Genomic DNA, 21,094 nt, shown 5'->3' on the forward strand with positions numbered 1-21,094 from the left:
CTTGCTCGACTTTAGTAAGGAGCTTTTCAAAGTGCTACCCACCAGCCACCAGCTTGCGGTTACGTGAACAAGCATGCGCGCCTCGCTCCGCCTTAGCACAGAGCGCGCCATTGCGATCGCGATCACTTTTGTTTTCACAGCGATCGCGATGACGCGCCGCGTTGTAGTTGTAAATGGTTATTATATATTATTAGAAGTTTACAGGTAGTCTTGGCTCAGTCACTATTTCTATATTATGACTCGTGCAGGTTAGGCACGAGATAGCCTTCCTGTCTCTTGGGATCCATTGCTGTTTACATTCTTACTTTACTGCTTGTTTGTCTTGTGCATGGTCTCCTGCTACGCTGTTCTTTTCAAGTGTTCTATTTTGCAGGCCTTCCCTTACCTCTTGGGGTTTCACTTGTGCTGTCTTCCTTATGAATTCTCGTACCACTTGGCCTATCTCCCTTGTTCATTATCTCACGCATGCCTCCTATTGATCAGTCCTGTTTTATGCATTCTCCTTATGTGCTTTCTCATAGACCAGGCGTTCTTTCACGTGTTTTCTTACTTATGAGGTATATCAGTCCGTGGGGATTTTTTCTTATTTATTCTTTGAGATTTGTATGGTCACGTATATCTCTTCTTGGCTTTCTTTCCTGTGTGTTCTCTTCTGTATGCATTCTCTAACTCCTCGGGAATTTTTCCTTGTTAATTATCTTTCTTGTGACCTCTCCTTGTCTGAGTCATTCTTTCTTGTGTGACTTCTCTTTTTCTACGTTTTTAGGTTTCGCCTCTTCGAAAGCTGCGCACTGCGCAGCTTTTTGGCGCAGGTGAAATCTAATGTTACAACAGTGTGGCCTTTGTTCCGCCTCTCTCTTCCATTGGCTAGCTCCATAAATGGAGGCTAGCCATTGGAAGTGAGAACTATCCGTCATTTCCCGAGGCGATTGGTGGGCGTTCCGCTGATTCTTTCCCTCTCCGCAACGTCATGAAGACGTGGCCACTGTGGGCGTGTACTTTTTTTTTTCCCCGATGTTTGTGTTCTTTGTTAGTCTTGTTCCCTGTCCCGCTGGCTGTTTGCTGACCCCCTCCCGCTGTCCGTGTGCCGTTAACCCGCCCCCCTCCTGCTGTCCGTGTGCCCACCCGCCCCCCCTCCCGCTATCCGTGTGCCCGTTAACCCGCCCCTCCTCCCGCTGTCCGTGAGCCCGTTCACCCGCCCCCTCCCGCTGTCCGTGAGCCCATTACCCCGCCCCCCTCCCGCTGTCCGTGTGCCCGCACCCCATCCCGCTGACCGTGTGACCCCCCTCCCGCTGTCCGTTTCCCCGCTCACACTCGCCCCGACTGAAATACGCGTCATATGCCAGAAGCGTACGCCTCCCACCAGCCTTTGATTTTCAGCCCCCCTGCGAGACGTACCGCCTTGCCTTTGTGGCCGTACGCCTCGCACCAACCTGCCCGCATTAAAGCACAGCACCTCTGATCCTGCGAGCCTGCATTGGTAGAGGTTCGCGTCGTACGCCTGAAGTGTACGCGTTGGCCCCGCACCTGTCCCCGAGGCCGCACCGCACCCGAGAGCCGCACTGTACTTAAGTACAGGCCGCCCATGCCGCTGCCGCCTCTGGGGGAATCTGCCTGCCAGAGAGGACGTCTGCCCCAAGCCGGACGGCTCGGCAAGACCAGCATCCAGAGCCCGCCCCGCACCCTGCGTGTACCGCGCATCAACAGGTACTGGGCATTCCTTCCAAGGCAGCAAGAGCTGTACTGTACCCCCTCGGGGCGCCCTTAATCCAGAAGTGCATAGTTGGGGGAAAGTAAAATATTGGTAAAGCATTTAAGGAGGAACTCAAAGTACTTTCAAGAAAGCCTCGTTTTTTACATCCCCGAAGTATTTTAAAGAAAGCCTCGTTTTTTTTCATCACTGAAGTATTTTAAAGAAAGCCTCAGTTTTGTGCATTATTGAAACGATTATAAGCTGATACTGATACTTTCGGGTCGAGTTTGCGCTATATAAAACGGCAAAATAATCACAATGTGTACTCGTGTGCATAGTACAACCCTGCTCACCGCTTTTGTGGATGTCCATGATGACATGTCCGGCAGGTTTTCTATGTCTGCATTTTGCTCACACATAGATATGCCTCTTTCGTCTGCACCAGCCTATCAATGATGTGTGGTCATTTCTACATCACCTCGAACACCACCCCTCCCGAGTGTCATCTACCACGACCCCCTAAGACCCTTTCACCCATCCCTTCACTCTTGTCTCGGCTCTATACTTGCCAAACCCTCATTCCAAGACGCCTTCCAGTTACCCCAATCTCTCAGTCCACCTCCGCTTCATTTCTTCCTCCCTGCCTGTCTCTCCTGAGTCCGTCTTCTCCTCTGGTGACCCTTCTTCCCACCATCAGTTCACGACCCTTCGCCTCACCTACCCCTCCATCACTCCACACAGACCCCCGCTGCATCCTGTCTGTTATTCAGCTCCAGCCCCTGCCGAGCCTCAGCCAGGCTCCCTTCCAACCCTCTCATCCTATCCTTCTCACATCTCCTTCACTTCGTCCCTCCTTCTCTCCACCACCCGGTTTCACTCAGCTCCAGCCCCTGCCGAGCCTCAGCCAGGCTCCCTTCCAACCCTCTCATCCTATCCTTCTCACATCTCCTTCACTTCGTCCCTCCTTCTCTCCACTACCCGGTTTCACTCAGCCATTCTTCCCTCTGCAGCCAGCTTGTCCGGCCCCCTTCCTTCAGCTCTCCTGCCGTTTCTTCTCTTCATCTCCTCCCTCGTCTCCCCCTTCCATTCTGGCCCCTTCCCTTCGTACCCACTTCCTACGACCCTCCGTATCCCTACACCCAATAACTCTATCCCTCCCTCCTCCTTGTATACCACGTCCACCATCCGTCCTTGGCGCCCCACCCCCCTCCCTATGACCCCCTCGTCCCTCCTTCACCCCATCTCTTTTTGCCCGCCATCCCTCATTCACAGCATAATCTGAAAAAGTGTGGGCAGAAGGTGCGGTGGGGAGCTAGAAAGGGGAAGGAAGGGAGAGAATCGGGTGCTAGAAAAGTTTACGCTACATAAAACTGCATTAAGAAAAATAAATACTTGCACCCATTCACAGCATAATCTGAAAAAGTGTGGGCAGAAGGTGAGGTGGGGAGCTAGAAGGGGGAAGGAAGGGAGAGAATCGGGTGCTAGAAAAACTCGAGGAAGATTACTTCATATAATTTTTTACACATCGTTTTATTTTATTTTAATTGTAACGGATCTGAGTGCAGAGTGAGTGTGTAGAGTGCGGAGTAGTGAGTGTGCAGACTAGTGAGTGCAGAGTGTGAGTGCAGAGTGCAGAGTAGAGAGTGCAGAGTAGAGAGTGCAGAGTAGAGGGTGCAGAGTAGGGAGTGCAGAGTGCAGAGTGACTAGGGAGTGCAGAGTGCAGAGTGACTAGGGAGTGCAGAGTGACTAGGGAGTGCAGAGTGACTAGGGAGTGCAGAGTGACTGCAGAGTGCTAGGGAGTGCTAGGGAGTGCAGAGTGCTAGGGAGTGCAGAGTGACTGCAGAGTGCTAGGGAGTGCAGAGTGCTAGGGAGTGCAGAGTGACTAGGGAGTGCTAGGGAGTGCAGAGTGACTAGGGAGTGCAGAGTGACTATGGAGTGCTAGGGAGTGCAGAGTGACTAGGGAGTGCTAGGGAGTGGAGAGTGCTAGGGAGTGCTAGGGAGTGCAGAGTGACTAGGGAGTGCTAGGGAGTGCAGAGTGACTGCAGAGATTAAGCTAATGGCAATGTAAATGACAATGCCATTTATTTATCTGTTTTCAAAACCAACACATAAATACAAATTTTGTCATTTACAATGCCAATAGCTCTAACTTTTCCAAAGGCGAAACCATTGCATTGTAAATGCTTGTTTTATTTCTCGCGCCATTTCTCTTTTTTAGACAATCTCTGTTGCGATACGTGTTTTTGTTCTTTTTTCCACATTGTTCAGGAATTTGTGGGTTCTCCCTCTCTGTCTCGTGCCTTCACTCCTTGTGCCGCGCACTCTCTCCTCCGTGACTCTCAGTGACAGTCGTTTCTTGTGCTTATTTTCAGCTCCTTGACTTGGGCGATCTCGTGACGTCTCTCTATCGACATCCGGTGCCGCAGCTGAACAGTGCAGTCAGCCTGGAGTTTGTGAGTACAGCAGAGCTACCCTTGCTGTGTGTATATATATATATATATAAAATATATATTTATGTAGCGTGACGTCGCCAGAGAGACCACAGGTGGTGATGTGTTCTGCTTTTCCAAGCCTTGTACCAATATCTCAGTGTCTGTACAGTGCCACCTAGCGTTCTCTTGTACATTCCTCAGCTTTGTTGGTATCAATCCATAGGTGGGCATCTGTAAACCGCAGCCAATGGGGCTGTTGCACTGCACAGTGTGTCCTGTTAATGCTGCCATTTCTGCGTATATGTAGGTATCTTCCTAATGCCCCGAGCCTGCAACCAGCAGACAAGACTGGTAGAAGGGCGCATGCAGGGGTGGTAGAAAGTGGGACTTAAGAGAAACGGCAATCCTCAAATGCATGGAGTGGCTCCAAGAATTCCCTATTCACCCACCGGTCAGCTTCAGAGGCCGGTGGGGCTGGAATCGGCTCAATTACACCTCAGACAGCAGCGTGAGTGGTTGTTTTTAGTGCGAAGCGTGGCGTTCTGCTGAGCTGTGGTGAAAAGCTTAACAGGTGTGACATCATGTACAAACCGCACTGCAACAATTTAAGCAGAGTCATAATCAGGGCCACTGGAATTATGCGGCAGGAGAAAGATTCATTATGCTGACTAAATTACGAGGCAAGAAAAGGCAAATTATGCAGCGTAATTCGGCACATTTTGGGAGAGGATTACTTCATATTTTTAAATTTTTACCCTTGTAAGCACTGTTTTAGCATAGTTTTCAGATTATTAGTAGCACTTTCAAATTCAAATTCAAATACAAAAATAGTTCTGAAAAGTAACCAGTGAACCTTAGCTCAGGACCTTTCACTGCGCGACAAATGTCGTGCATTTTTACTAACTTTTGATCCATTTGAGGTAGAAACAATTTTATTTGGTTAAAATCTGCAAATTATGCGAATATGAGGATTATGTGACAAATGCAGCAGATCCATAGCTAGGCGAAACATGCAGCAGCTGCAGAATCTCATAATTCAAGTGGCTCTGTTCATAATCAAGTTCGTTTTGGGGTCGCAGAGCTGCATACAAAGCTATTGCCCAGCTTGTGACGTTACAACCCTGCCGGAACCCCTGATCACGCAGCACACTGCAATGACATCACAAGCCCCACCGACTGACCGCACATCATTCTATTATGACATCACAGATCCTACCTACTAACAACACACTGCAGTGACATCACATGCCCCACCTCCTGACACCTCTTGGCATTTTTAGGTCTCGTGACCTACAATGCGCGCAAGCGCATTGAGGGAGCGAGAATTCAAGTGCTCAAAATCCTTATGAAACCACGGGCTTTTTGCTGCGGTTTTCATTAAGTTCACGTGGCCACAGGCACGCACTTCTGGGCCATAAACTTGCATTTCTCCTCCCCCTCCCCAGCCACCTTCCCCCAGGCCGTAGCAGCACTCCTCCCACACCTTTGAAGTGAAGCTTAGCTTCACTTCAAAGGCCCCTGCTGCTTCACACCGTGTCGCATTTCTCCTCCCCCCTCCCCTTCTCTGCCTTCCCTCCATCTTGTTTACCTACCCACCAACCCACTCTCTGAACAGACAGTTCAGTCTAACTTGTCTCTGCCTCTCTCTAACGCCTGATGAATGCCCAGCTGTTACCTTTGTAAACGTTTCCTTGATACAAGCAGCGGATGAGGGATTTCGCGTAATAAAAAAACAAAACCAAGGAACGTCATTTTACCGTTCACGCCGGAATCATTTAATAACATTTTAGAGACTCTTGGTTATGAAAAAGCTGCAGGCCAAAAGTTCTTACTACCGAAAATAGCATCGCACAGTCGTAAATTCGCTACCAACCGACATGCACTAGTTCTGAAAAGCTTCACATAGTATTGTTCTAGTTGAAACCCTTTCGGGGCCTTAGCTCCACCTCAAAAGGTCTAAACTGCTAGCCCTTCTGAACATAAGTGACCGTCGACACGTTTCAGCCTCTTATGCCATCATTAGTGAGGAGCGCACTAGAGTCACATGTCACTGGGAGCGATGCGGCTCACATCAGGGCCCGACGCTTTCATGCACTGCCTTGCTCGCTGTGCCATAGGGGATCAGGAAGGACCTCGCAGGATTTTTTAATGTACGGAGAGTGGAACATTATTGCCTCTAGCCTTCATGATTGAGGAACTTTGAGGATAATTTGCATTTTACGTTTTCTTCATAAAATGGATTGCTACATAAAAATTCGTCAAATAGCCTCACCAGGATTAAAACCTGTGAATGGCAGGTTGCACAGCCTGCCTCAACTGAGTTTTGAACGAAATAACTACACACGACTTGTACGTTACACGTACATGTCTCTGTGGCAGGTTTTAACCCGCAGGCAGCTCGACTAGTCGGACAATGCGCGGGGAATCCCTCGTCCTCTTACTCTCAGGTCAACCCCGCCCACTAAGAAATGCTGGCGTCTTATCTGCCCTCGGGACCAGTACAGCGGCGCCCTGGAGGCATTTATTGCCAGCATCCGCCTCTGGGATCGGCATCAGCGCCGTCAGGGTGGGAGCCACCCATCAGATTCGTCTTATCAGGCCCATATTTGCGTCTTATCACGCGGCGTGTCCCCTCCATCCGCCATAAATTCATGTTTGAATATCTTTATTTAGTTTACCCAGCAGGTGGGGCTCCCATCGTTTAGTGCGGGAGGAGTTCTCATTGGTGAATATATAACACGCGGCCCCAGGAGCGTCTGCACTGTGACTCCCTCCCAGCAGGCCTCGTGCATCTTTCTCAGCCCCTGTGCATCTCCATTCTCCACACGTAAGTATTTCCTTGTATAGCTCCTTCCTTCATCCCGCCGTTCTTCTATTTTTTGGGTTTTTTTTTGCAATGCCCTTTCTGCTGCTTACTTTGGTTGTCTGCTAGGCCAGGGTGTATTTTTGGCTGTTCACAATTTTTACTACCTCATGTATTTTGTTTGCTCACAATTGTCACTATTACCTTATGTAACGTTACGTATGCTTTTGTAATCTGTTCTTTTGCAATGTTTCTCATTATGTTTCATTTCTGTTCCTAATGTGAAGCGCTCTGACGCCTTCGGGTAAAGTCCGCGCTATATAAAAATGCATAAATAAATAAATACATAAATAAATAAATAAGATAAAGGGTGCAACCTTCCATGGTCTTGTATCTGAAGGAATGTTGCCGTGCCTCCATCTCTCTCCTAAATCACCCCCCCCCCGCAACAGCCAGCAGTACTAACCAATAGCAGGCTTAGATGAACGCGCGGCGGGGAGGGAACTTTAAACTCCTCACGACAATTTCTGAAAGGCAGGAGTTTACAAGAGATGTTGTGAAAAATTAAGGCTCATATACAATAACATTTTCTGTCATGAATGCGCCACTTTTTGGGCGCAGTCATAACCAGTACTTTAAATGGAAAAAAAATAAGTGCAGGTACTCACCAAGTTAATCTGTGGGTTGGGGGAGGGCCAGGGGGTGTGGGCCAGCTTGGGGGTGGAGGTGAGGCAAACATTTAATGGGATTCAGATTTCTAGGTGCATATAATAGAGACATGTCTGTTATCTTTAGAGTATGCTTGTTGCTCTTGCATGTGCAAAAGGATACCTTTAATTTTGTTCTTTGGAATGTCAATCAATCCCATTCTGCCCTTTTTATGGGTAGACACTTGCAACCTTTTTTTCTATCGGAAATCTTCACAGTATCTCAGTCTTCTTAAATATCTTTATTCTGTACTCCTGCATTATGTCTTCACCTCCCATTCACTGTGCTCATTCACACCCACAAATGGGTTAATTCGGTCCCTCTCTCCTCACCTGTAAACACACCATTTTCTTTTGTCAATATTTTATCAGCTGCCACAACCCCACACACACACAACCTCCACACACACAGACACACATAACCACACACACACACACACACGGATAGCAAAACATAGCATAGCAAAACAAAACATAGCATAGCATAACAAAACATAGCATAGCATAACAATACATAGTAGAGCATAACAAAACACATACACTCCAAATACCACTCAGTGACACATAATTACGCGCAACCATTTAACAACAACTGGTTTAAATATGTTCTCTCAATGTTTCAAGCTTTATTACAAATGTCACAAAAAGATGTTAATATGTCACTTCTGTTCTTGGATTTTCATCACAATAAAATACACTGAACATAATCTTCACAAAAGTTATTTACAAAAGTTTAAGCTATTTCCATTATAAATTAAAATCACTTTTATTTAAGTATTAATTATTTAAAACAATTAAAAGCCATTGTAATTTGTAATATCAATACATCTAAGTCACGTAAATACAAACATGTTGCATTACAAATACTATAGGTGTCACATTTGTGAAAGTTATAACTATTGGCATTGTAAATGACAAAGCGATTAATTTAGCTATTTTCAAAACCAACACATAAATAAAAACATTTTTCATTTACAAGACCAATAGCTCAAACTTTCCTACTGCGAGACCTATTGGCCAATAGGTCTCGCAGTAGGAAAGTTGGAGCTGTTACAATTGCAAAAAACAATGCCTTTTATTTTTGTTTTCATTTTAAAAACATAAAGGGCTTTGTCATTTACAAAACCAATAGCTCCAACTTTCCTACAGCGAGACCTATTGGCAACGCCAGTGCTTGTTGTCACAAGCTCCATTCTCTGACAACTCTTCACACTGTAATGTCATCTCACATCAAACATTGTAAAACAGCCCTTGATTCATAGAGCATTTTATGCAAAGGCTTCGATATATTCTTTGTTTTTGGATAAGATGCGGCAAAAGCAATGGAACATTTTCAGCTGGGGTAGCAGTAGTGCAAGGTTTCTTCATCTCAGGTCACATACAAATCAGGCAGCAGCAAAGAAAGATTTGCTCTCTTACAGTAGCAAAGCAAGCTTCACTTTCTCACGAGTGATGACTATCAGTAAACAAGCATTGGCATAGCCTATAGGTCTCGCTTTTGGGACCTTATAAGTGTTTAGCCATGCAACAGTTGATGTTGTTGCACCGAGGATATTGTGCTACATAACTAAACATTTATAAGGCCCCAAAAGCGAGACCTATTGGCTAAGCCAATGCTTGTTCTGAACAGATTGTAGAGCGCAGCCAACACTCTCCATGTGGAGCCAGTGGAAGCCTATTGTGACACTGCTTCTCGTCTCTTCCAGCTCCCTTGTGGGCGAGATCAATTTTACTGAGGTTAACACAGAAGCAGCCATTCTGCTATCATTTGTACTTGTGGGTTTCCCCTATTTCATTTGTCATTCAAGTCTGAAGCAGAGTGAATATTATGAAAATGGTTTGATAGATATTTTGAAAACAATTTGATTGAGAAAATAACATAACAATTTCAGATAACTAAACAGCAACTTGCAAATATTTTGTCTCATACTGTTCTTAAAGCGATCGCAATTTTAACTGCAAGCCTTAATAATTTGGAGGAAAATCTTGTCTCTGTATCTATGTCACTCTTCGATACCCTTAATAACTCTGGGATCCTGGTTCACTTGTATGCTGATGATACCCATTTCTACCTGAAAGTCTCATCCCTGGACGACATTACCCTTTCTCCAACACTCAAGCAAGAATTCAGACATGGATGTGAACTCAGAACCTTAAACTTGACCATACCAAAAATATAATTCTTTCTTATATCTCTGAAGAAATTCAACCTACTTGCACAAAAATTAATAGAATTCCTTTCTGCCGTGGAGTGCCAACCCAACAATGTTCAGAATGCCAAGGTACTTGGCTTCTACCCGCAACAATCTGCTCAACCTCCAGAGTCGAGTCACATGCATGGGCGAGCGACCAGTTCCAAGAAAGGCTATTCTAGGGGATCAGACAGCTCATTCTGGAACAGAACTTAAAGTCAGTTGCTGGTTTTCTCTAGAATGGACTGTATGAACTCATTCCTTCCAGGTGTCCCTAAAGCACACTTAGGGGCCCATTAGGATGACCATCCCGTCGTGAAAATGGACCACCCGCCATAAGGGCGGGGGCCCTGTGGGTGCTATTAGGATGCACACCCCACAGTGGCGGGCGCATCCTGCATTCCTAACATTGTGGCGGGCGGTGTACTCAGCACCGCCCGCCACAATGTTAGTGAGGTATGTTGTGCACTTCCATGCACAACATGGCAGGCACCGCGCGGTGCCTGCCATGTTGTGCATAGAACTGCAGGGGGGTACCATAGGTACCCCCCATGTGCACCCCCCACCCCCCGGAGTCCTTGGGGTCCCGCAACGGGCCCACCTAGCAGACTCCACTTGCCTTTCCGTGGCTGCAATGCCACCACAGAAAGGCATTCCGTAATGCATATTGTAATATGGCTGGCGGTGACAAACAGATACCACCACCATATTGCAGCCTTTTCTGCCCGGTCGCAAAGCGGTCTTTCCGTCCGCTGCGGACCCCACAGCCATAATAATATGGCGGGGGGCTTTTCTGCTGGGATGGCGGGCGGATTGCCACCGCCTGGTCCGGCGCGAGCTTAGTTTAAAACGACACTCAATGCCTTGAATTCCTCTTCGCCCATCTTCTCAGCAGCAACATTTTGAATTTCAGGTGCAAAACAGGGTCCTAGAAACGCTGAATACCTTCTCTTCGAGCTTCCCACCTTCAAATGAGAATGCTATAGGACCCAATCATTCTCGGGAAGCATCTGTAACTCCCTTCCTCTGGCCCTCTGTATGACCACTTGCTGGGCTACCTATAAAAAGCAACTTAAGACCCCTATTTGAAAAACACTTGGACTAAATCTTTGATCTGCCACACATTCTCAAATGCCCGTTTTTTCTCTTTTCCTGTGATGTATCTCGAATATATTCCTGGGATGATTGTTTGTAATTGCATTTTTGCATAGCTCTATGATGCCTCTGGGCCATGTCTGTGCTATATAAAATCACAAAAAACATTAATAAATAAAACTGCAAGTTTAGCTGCTGAGAAACGGGCTAGCTCTTCAATGTAAAGTTGCATGTGCTCAGCTTAAGACCAACATGCTGAATGGCAGACAGTAATGTTCAGTGCAGTGTATTTTTAAGGCACTAGACCAAGCATCATAGAGTTGGCCTAGTCCACCAGCTGAGATGAGACAATAGACACTACTTGTGGTCCGAGGAGACTGGACAGGAGGTGGAGGAGCGGATGGGCATTCTACTGAACAGTGGTGTAGAAGCAGCAAGTTGGGAGACGAGCGTCACCTGAAATTTAGGAACAAATCAGCGAAGAGTTTCCTGGTGATAAATAGCAGACTAGTGATATATCTATGTCTGTCATCTGTTCCCCTGGCGCTCGGAGCTGTGCAAAAAGCTGTCCATAGGGTCTAGAGATTATGCATCACTGTCAGGATAAAAACGTAACATAAGCAGGCAAGAGGCATTACCTCCTCAGGAGACAAGACTGAAAACCAGATCCCTGATGGCGGCTTTAGTTGGCAGAATCCAAGTGTACGTCATATGTGAATCCAGAGGACTTTGCCACAAAACCATTGAAGTTATTGATAAAGGTTCAAAGTCAATAATCTTTAATGCCCTGAATGCGCTAGAGCCCGTATTATCGTTTTAGGAGCAAATTTCCATTTGCTTCTAAAACAGGATTACAGTAGGGGGCACAACTCAGAAGTAGTTGGTTCAGCGATTTGCGTCAGGTGAAAATTGGAACAACCCGCTGAAGCACATAGTGCACAGGCACTGATTTACCAATATAGATATGAGGAATAGCATGCACTGTTGGCATGTTATTCTCCATTCCAAGGTAGCCAACATGAAATTGGGCACGCATTGTGCACTCGCCTAGTTGCAAACTTTGCCTATTCTCAGATTAGCGGGTGTGTGCAATTTCCCCCAGATTTTAGCAGGCCGGTTGTGATCATGCCCTGAGCGGACAGTGATGGTAAAGGTGCAGATTTCAGTCATGAGCAAGTCTTTTTCTGTGTTTCATTTTTAGAGTTGAAGGATAAGGAGGAAAGCAGTATGTCTTGGGCTTCGCTTGCTTACATGGTTGTGGGTGCAGGTAAGGTATTACCCCTCTTCTCTTTCTGCAAGCATTCTGTCACGGCATTCTAGGCCAATACAGCAATGTAGGCACCAAGGGGCAACAGGTTGGTGGTTACGTAGCATTTTAATATTCATATGGTCACCCACGTTGTGAGTGACACAGGTGCTCCTTTTACTTCGGGGATCCGGGCCAGGTCTACGGGTGCAAAGCCCAAGAAGGAGTCAGATAACCAGAGTGCGAGACCAGTGGGTGTAACTGTTAGAGCCTAAAGGGGATTCATTTGTAAGGAAGACTCAGCTACGGAAGGACTAGATGGTGAAGCCTTCTGCAGTGGTTGAAATGAGACAACAAATCCTAGGAGCAGCAGAGGACCAGGCAGCCTCGAGTCCACAAAGTGCCATGTTCTCTTTTTCCAAGTAGTGGGTCCAGCACCAGGGGATCACAGATGACAAGGAAAAACAATGAAATGGGAGAACTTCAATACAAACAACAGTGGAAAAACCTCGATTTTGTGCCAAAGCTTCATCTTTAGAACAAAGCTAACGAACACTTATACCAATGGAGAAAGAGGTGATGCATAATTGCTCCTTTTGTATTTAAATACAAATTCACTCTAACTTCCACCTTTGTAGCGCAGAGGAAGACTACGGTGCATTGAAATATCTATGTAGGTTGGCATCATTGGTGGAATGGACGTGCAGAGGGGCTGTAGGTCAGAGGTGAGGTTGTTAGGTAGTTATGTGCTTAGGCTGGAATAATGGGACATTTGGGCACTTTGGCATAGTTAATTGTAAAGGGGAGTGAAGTTGATTGCTCGCGTAATACTGGCCTCTGTCTCTTCTTCTGCACAGGGGTTACAAGTGTTGCTGTTCCTGCTGCATTGACTGCAGCTGGTTTCACAGCAGCTGGTGTAGCAGCTGGGTCCCTTGCAGCTGCAATGATGAAGTCCACTGCCATCGCCTACGGAGGTGGTGTGCCAACGGGATCATTGGTCTCCATCCTGACGAGCCTGGGTAAGAGAAGCATGATGTGAACTGGTAGAATCTCTAATATGAGGCACCCTCAGTCAGATTTGAGAGCTTACCAATACTCTATTGTTCCTCTAATTTGCATGTTTCTTATTGGAAGTTGTGCCTTCCTTTTGTTGTGTGTGCTTCTCCCTTGGTGCATGCCTTCTTTACAGTCTTTTTGATTGGCTGACTTGTACCCTTTCAAAGCTCACATATTGGAACTACTTTTTAAATTTTCATTCAGCAATCCTTACCCCTCCCATCTTGTTTGTAAAGCACAGCAACAGGGATATTTTTGCTGGGCGATAGCTGAACAGTAGACTTCGCCATATAACTTATTGCAGGAGAGTACTCGTTTTGGCACACAGGCTTTTATATTCCTCTGGGAAAGGCCACTGCTGCACTCATTCAGATGGTGTCTACGGTAGAAGGTGTGCGTAACATCATCCTTGAGGCCCATAAACCTACACCATTGGCTAATGCAGACTACCAAATGTCTGAATCGTGTGCAAACTAAGGGCCTAAATTTGAGTTAGTCAGATGGGTTACTCTCTTACTAACATGACAGATATCCCATCTGCCATATTACATGTGCCATTGGATATAATTATGGCTCCCGGTTTTATGGTATTTATGTTTTAAACATTTCCATCTGTATGTATTCGTATTTATGTTTTGAAAATCTTAGTGGTATTTTGGTATATTTTTTTCTGTTTTGTGAATAAATTGAGTCAGAACTTGCCATTTTTATTTAACTGATAAATAAGAATTCATACTTTGATGCCCTTCCGGTGTTAACACATTAAATCACCAAATATGATACAGCAATACACCTATATGAAAATAGAATTTTTATACAGTAAATATATATTGAGATAAGCATTGATTTAAGGAAATCTCAAACAGTTTTTTGAACTCCCAATGCTGTCAATCTGCTCAGCTGTCGTCCTGTAATTCATGAATGACGGCATGGCGCGTCGCTCCAAAGATGCCCACTTTTTTGTATTTTTCTGCTTTTAAAAATAAATACAATAAGAAACATATTGTTTAATGTAATTAATTTTCTGTAAAAATTAGTGAAAAGGTAAAACTGGGAGCCTTGGATATAATGCATTAATACGGCGGACGGGATGTCTGTCACATTTGTGACAAAGTACCGCGCACGCCAGACTCCAAATCACTGGAGTCTACATTAGGCATTCCATTCTGACACTTCCTCTATTCTTAATGTTATGTTGTTATGTTATGTTAAAAGAACTTGTTACCGCGCACGGTCACCAATTGGTTTCATGGCGCTCAGAGACAAGTGGAGAGAAGGAGCCGGTGAGTGAGGGACTAATCATAAGCTAGTTGGAACAGGTAAGTTTTCAGGTTTTTACGAAAAGTGATGTAGTCAGGAGTAAGCCGGATTGAGAGGGGAAAGGAGTTCCAGGTAGAGGGAGCAAGGAAGGAGAAACAGGCACCGCCATGTTTCTTCCGTTTGTACCTGGGGGTAATCAAAAGATTGTGAGCAGAGGACCTGAGATGCCGTGAGGGAATGTGACGGTTGAGGCTAAGAGAAATAAAAACAGGGGCAAGAGCAGATAGAGATTTGAAAACGGTGCAACCCATTTTAAAGATACAGCGGGACGCGACCGGGAGCCAGTGCAGTCTTTTCAACAGGGGCATGACGTGTTGGTACTTAGGTTGTTGAAAGACCAATGTGGCCGCCTGGTTTTGTACCAGCTGAAGCCGATGAAGGTGGTACGCAGGGATCCCCACATACAGGCAGTTCGCATAGTCAATGCACGAAGTGACCAGAGCCATAATAACAAGTATGAGAGCCTCTGGGGATAAAAACCTTCGGATTTTACCAATTCTGCGTAGGTGATAAAAGCAGGCCGAGGTAACAGAATTGATTTGAGGCCTCATCGACAGGCCGCTGGAAATGACCAAGGCTCTTCACGGACTTGACTGGGCGGGGGGGAGCCGAGAGCTGGGGGCCAGAAGTTAGAACTCCAAGGATTTGTGGGCCCACCGGTCAGGACCAACTCAGTCTTGCTGGGGTTGAGCTTCAGCTGGCTGAAGTTCATCCACTCATAGATGGTAAGCATGATCGATTGAAAATTAGAGCAAGAGAGAGGAGAGGGATCGATGGGAAAAATTAGTTGCAGGGCATCTGCATAATTAAAGATAGTAACAGGAGAGTGACGAAGAGAAGCTAGAAGGGGTTGCATGTACAGATTAAATAAAAGGGGGGATAGAGCAGAACCCTGGGGGACACCACAGGAAATTGAAGTTTGGGGGGCAGAGAAAGTGGAGAGTTGAACCGATTGAAAGCGTTGTTGGAGGAAGGACCCAATCCAGGTCAAGGCCAGGCCCCGGATACCCGCATTTCAGACACGGTCGATCAAAATAACATGATCGACCGTGTCAAAAGTGCCGACAGGTCTAGTACCACCAAGGCCTGGGCCAGATTCTTATCAGCCCCCTGTCTCAGCGCATCCATAACAGCCACAACGACCGCTTCCGTTGAGTGGGCCGGTCTGAAGCCGGCATGCTGGTCATCCAGGAAGTGAGTTTTTTCAATGAAGGCGCTTAGGCAGCGGGTGACATAGGTCTCCAGCACCTTCCCCAAATAGGGGAGGAGGGAGATAGGTCGATAGTTGCCTAAGACAGCTGGATCAGAGCTGGGTTTTTTAAGGATGGGTACTACAACTGCTTTTTTGAAAGCATCGGGGACAGAGCCTGTAGCGAGAGAATGATTAAGCAGGTCTAGTGGGGGGCCTGGACAGGCCATAAAAGCATCCTTCAAGATTTGTGGGGGGCAGCAATCGTTGGGGGAACCAGAGCTGACTACATGTAGTAGAGAGATAAATTCAACCATAGAAATTGGAGGAAATTCATGCAGACAGCAAGGGTTCAAGGGGGGGAGAACACAGACATTGGACGGGGAAGGAGGGGGGATATTGTTTTTAATGGTAGTAATTTTATCTATGAAAAAAGAATTGAGGGAATCACAAAGATCCTGCGAGGGTTGGGGCTGGGCCGTGACGCGGTCAGGGAGGGAAAGTTCAGCTACGATGGAGAAAATATCCTTGGTTTTAGAGGCTAATAAAATTCTGTTCAGATTTTCTTGAGTGAAAAGTATTTGAAATATAAACCACTGCAGTAATAAATACTGAAAACATTTAATTCAATGGCCAGATGTGAGATCCCATAAAATATGTGTTTGCTTTTTCTCCAGTATTTAATTTTTTTTCTTCTTTTTTACAGTTTTTTAAACAATATTTTTCAGACAAATATTGGCAAAGCTTACAGATCGTCTCTCCGTTTGTAAAGGCGAAACATTTTTGCTTTGCCAAAGCTTGTTCTAGTAGGCCAACTGGATTTGGCTGAACCTTGTAAACATATGTAGTTACTGTGACAAACAGCTCCTTTTTATTAAACCAGTACTGTTCACCACCCCTTATTAGTTCAGCTTTCTATGACGTCAACTCTTCCACGAACGCTCGTCACTTGCTCCAGTGCCCTTTAGTGCTTCTTTGATGAGAGAATCCATTTTGTTACAGGAGCAACAACTACAGGGGCCTACGTCGGTGCTGCTGTTGGTGCTGCTGCTGGATTTGTGGTGAATATGGTTTGATAAAGGTGACAGGCAAGTCAGACAAGACGGAGAAAAAGTAAGTTGCCTATTTTAATCTTCCCAATGTAATTCTGCAATGGGGAAACCCGTGGGAATCGAAGCATACCAGTGGGCTGCGGCTCTGCATCTTTTACTCCTACATTCTAGTCGGTTGTAATCAGAAGCTGTGAGATCTTTCTCAAGTGTACCTTCTGAATAACGTTGTATATTGCTCATCATTCGACAATGTATGGGCTAGGTTTATTGTAACACAACTATTTACACGTTTATGTAATGATAATGTACTTCATTGCACTAACATAACCCTTTGCACTCATTTCCCGTTAGTTACTCACCACCGAGGAGCACGGCCTGTGGCATCGGCTTTCAAGCCGATGGTTTTAGAAATTGGGGCCTGAAGAAGGTCTAAAAACTTGGACATAAGTCTGAGTCGGAGACGCCCAGTGGCGTTCTTTGTAGCCTGTGATGGTGGAAGCTCGAGCATTGTGGCTTACCAAAGGCTCCCCACTAACCCCTTCCATGGATGCAGGGCAGAGATCTTCAAAGTATGGGTCACAGCAAAGCCACAGTGAGGGCCCGCTAAAGCTTCCTGTCGAATGACATGTAGAGGCTGGTCAGGTGAATTCTGTGACTTGGTCACAGTGTGGCTTTAGGTATGGGAAGGTTATTGATCTGGGCATGTTCTGGTTGGCTCCCTTACGTGTCAGTGTTAGACACCACTTAATAGGGGTGGGATAACTGGAGGTTTCGATGGTGAACTGGTGCTTTAGCTGCCTCGCAGCAGTATTCATGGGAAGTCCCTGTCAGCAAAGGGTCATAGTAGGGAGGGGACAAAACAGTGACCGTAAGGTAGTCAAAAAGCCAGGCCTAAACACCTCAGCTCCATCCTGAGACACTGGCGAGTGTTTCCCTTGGGGTCTCAACCATACGCCCCCAGTGGATGCTACCTGGATTGGGGTGTCAAAGCTGAGTAAATAAGCAATCATGTTGAGTCACCACATTAAGGCCCCAAATCCGGCAGATAGGTCTGAACACCAGTCAGATCTCAACTTTATGCTGGGTGGACACCGACGTGAAGACAACACTAATTCTGGTCATTTTCTTAGCACAGGAGTCATGGCTGTCTATTTCTGCTCTGTACAAAGCTACACAATGCATACAACTTTATAAATGAATTCCCTAGTACCTACTCTGAGGTGGTGATGTTGCATGGATTCTGTTTAGAAAGGCGGCCATCAAATGTGTGCAGCAAGGCTAGAAAAGGGGAGCATTACAGTGGGCAATAAAGGGAAATCACTACAGTGAGAGAAGGGAAGTTGTCTTCAAAGGCATGGCATCATCCAGGCAGCGATGATGCTGTTACTCTGATAGAATAAGGGCAACGAGGGAAGCCTCTAAGACTAGGACAGCTTGTGACACCGACTGTGAGTAGATCTCAAGGAACAGTGGATTAGGACAAAATCCCACTCTCTGTAATCTCGCAGGTGAAGAAGCTGGCAAGACATAGTTTGCCTGTGAATCACCAACTAAGGACCTATATATATATCTAGAGAAGGTTGGTTCTAGGTGGCCTCCATCTCTTTGAAAACAATTTTTTAATTTGCCCTCTTCGAAGTGGCACTTATGCCCTAAATATTTACTCACAATAAAACAGCTTGAACACAATATGTTGGTATGTGTTCATTTTGCAAATGACTAAAGCCGACTCCAAACTGCCCAAAAAGTCCAGGTGGAAACAAAGGTCTAAATAGATTAGAGCTCATGGGACACTGCATGCACCACACATCACCCTTTCATCCATGGCTCATATTATGCTTTAGGTTTACTGGTTCTTATGTCCCTCAGATTGACAGGGAGCAACTCCCTATCCTGGGGACCTCATAGATCCCAGGAAGGACATGTGGCTATAGAGGTTCACCACACACCACATGTTACTTTACGTTTTTTTTTGAAGGAATGAGATATGCGTACATCTAACGCTGTGCGATTAATATTAGTCCCCTAGGATACCAATTGAAATCGCTGTTGCACTATATAAATCTTCATTTTACACATTCAAAGAGTTAATTGAATTTGTAATTTGTTAATTTTACCTATCTTTTTTTTAAAGGAAGGGCTATTTGACCCTTTAACATGCATACACTCATTACTAATAACTTGTAGAAATATTTCCAATTTTTTAAAATTTAAACTGAACGAGTATGTTTAGTAGTAATACCAAATATTTAGGTTCTGTTTCCCAAGAGGGAGGGTAATCACAGAGAGTTATTGACAGGAGCCGAGTCAAATGGTCCGGGGCGAAAGTGGCCAAAGGACATACTCCATCCTGCATGTGGGTTTTGGACGTGGTAATGTTAATATTGCTCTAATACACAATATATTTATACATGAGGAGTATACATTGACTCATTTTGCTCTTAATCTAGTATATACTGGATGACTGTCCTGACTAACTCTCATATTTTTTAGGTTGGTTGATAAACCCTGGAGTCCTAAAGCGAAAATCTGATGGAACAAACTTCACAGCAGGAAGCAGATGGACAATCAGTCATTGAAGCAAGGGACTCACTTACTTTACAACCTTGTAATTTCTTAACACAGGGCCTACTTTGGAAGCATAATAATATAAAAACCTTTGCAATGTCTCCATCATAGACCAATATTGTTACGGAAATTCTGCCTGTACATTCTCCTTCGAAGTTTGCCCTTCCCCTCAAGATTGGAGGACTTTTAATTACCACTGACTTTAAATCAGGTCTGTAGTCTTTAAGCTTAAGTTTGTCATTACTTAATGTAATCATTTTACGAAATTGTCAATAAAATCATTACAACCACCAATAAACTCCATGTTCTCTATTGCAAATGAAACACAAGTATAAAAACAAACAACAAAGAACCATTAACTCACACGAAACATGAAAAGTCAGGTCAGCTGCCAATGGAGACCACCATTATTACAAAGACTTTTCTGTATATTACATCTTACAAGAGGCCTCAATTACAATCTCCCTGCTATTTTAGGATCTCCACACATACTTCTGTTTCAGCAGGTATCTCGATACCACATGCAACGTTTACCACATCGAATAAAAGCCACATGCAATAAAGTCTGCATCTCCCACATAAATGTTGGCAGGTAAAACCTGCTGGAATTTAACGGGTTGAAAATGTTAGATAAATATCAGAACATGTGGATTTAGTGCTACAAGAATCAAAATCTATGGGGCATATTATCAAGGACGGCGATAAATTATCGCCGGTTTAGCGGCAGAAAACTGCCCCTAAAGCGGCGATAATGGGCTTGATAATATGCTCTGGAGATTTCCAATAGAAGCCCATGTTGACACCAACACTACAGATGGAAACAACACAGGTTTTTATAAAAATACGTATTCTTTATATAGACTTAAACACAAGACCACAAACGCCAAAAATCCACAATACTACACTTAAGATTACTTAAAAGGTGATTAAAGTCTCTTAGTTCAAGTTGTTGGTGAATGCGACAAAGTTCTCAACAAAGTACCTGGATGCGTAACGCAAAGTGAACAAAAGGCTCGCAAAAGGGGAGATGTGTCGGTTCAGTGACCCGGGAGAACGGCTGCGTCCTTCCTCAATGCTTGTGCAGAGTAGGGGACTCGTCGTGAGCCTTACCGGTGCGGAGGTGATGCATAGATTCTCGGCCTGCGGGCCCGTTGCGTTGCGCAAGATGGCGCCTTAATGCGATGACGATGCTCTGACGCCCTGGCAGCTTTGCGACAACTCTGTACTCTGGAGCCGTGACAGGCCCTGCAACACGCTTCTCCGGTGATGCAATGGCGACTCTCTCGATGGTGTCACGCTTCTCCGGTGATGTGACAGCAGGCAGCTGCGATGAACACACGCTTCCAGGTAGATGCGGCGAAGGCCCGCTTCTCCGGCGATGCGATGATTTCAGCTGTGGCGGCGACACGCTTCTTCTCGATGCGTCACGCTTCCAGCCCCAGCGGCACGCAAGTGACTGGAGTCAGAATTCCCAGCAAGGAAATTCAGGAAGGAGCTGGAGGTGCAGTCTTTTGTCCCTGAGACTTCAGCAGGCGGAAAGCACAGTTCAAGCCCTTGGAGAATATTCTGTAGATGAAAGTCCTTACAAAGTTCCTTCTCCTTTCCCTTGGCAATGAAGCAACCACTGCAGGCCAACCAAGCAAACAGCACACTGGCAGAGAGGCAGTACAACTCCTGCAGGTTCCTTGGTTCTTCTCCTTGGCAGAAAGGTTTCGTGTCCAGAAGTGATATAATTTCTTTG

At 45.6% G+C, this 21,094-nt stretch overlaps 1 long non-coding RNA gene across 1 annotated transcript; it reads left to right on the forward strand.

Moving 5' to 3' along the window:
* The first annotated feature begins 4,063 nt into the window (after positions 1-4,063).
* LOC147733032 (uncharacterized) lies at positions 4,064-16,864 on the forward strand. Its single transcript, XR_015308697.1, has 4 exons — positions 4,064-4,146; positions 12,124-12,189; positions 13,026-13,187; positions 16,736-16,864. It is a non-coding gene; the product is annotated as an uncharacterized LOC147733032 (long non-coding RNA).
* Positions 16,865-21,094: the final 4,230 nt, after the last annotated feature.

Source organism: Lissotriton vulgaris, chromosome 2_1 (genome assembly GCF_964263255.1).
Source record: "Lissotriton vulgaris chromosome 2_1, aLisVul1.2, whole genome shotgun sequence".
NCBI classification, from domain to species: Eukaryota; Metazoa; Chordata; class Amphibia; order Caudata; family Salamandridae; genus Lissotriton; species Lissotriton vulgaris.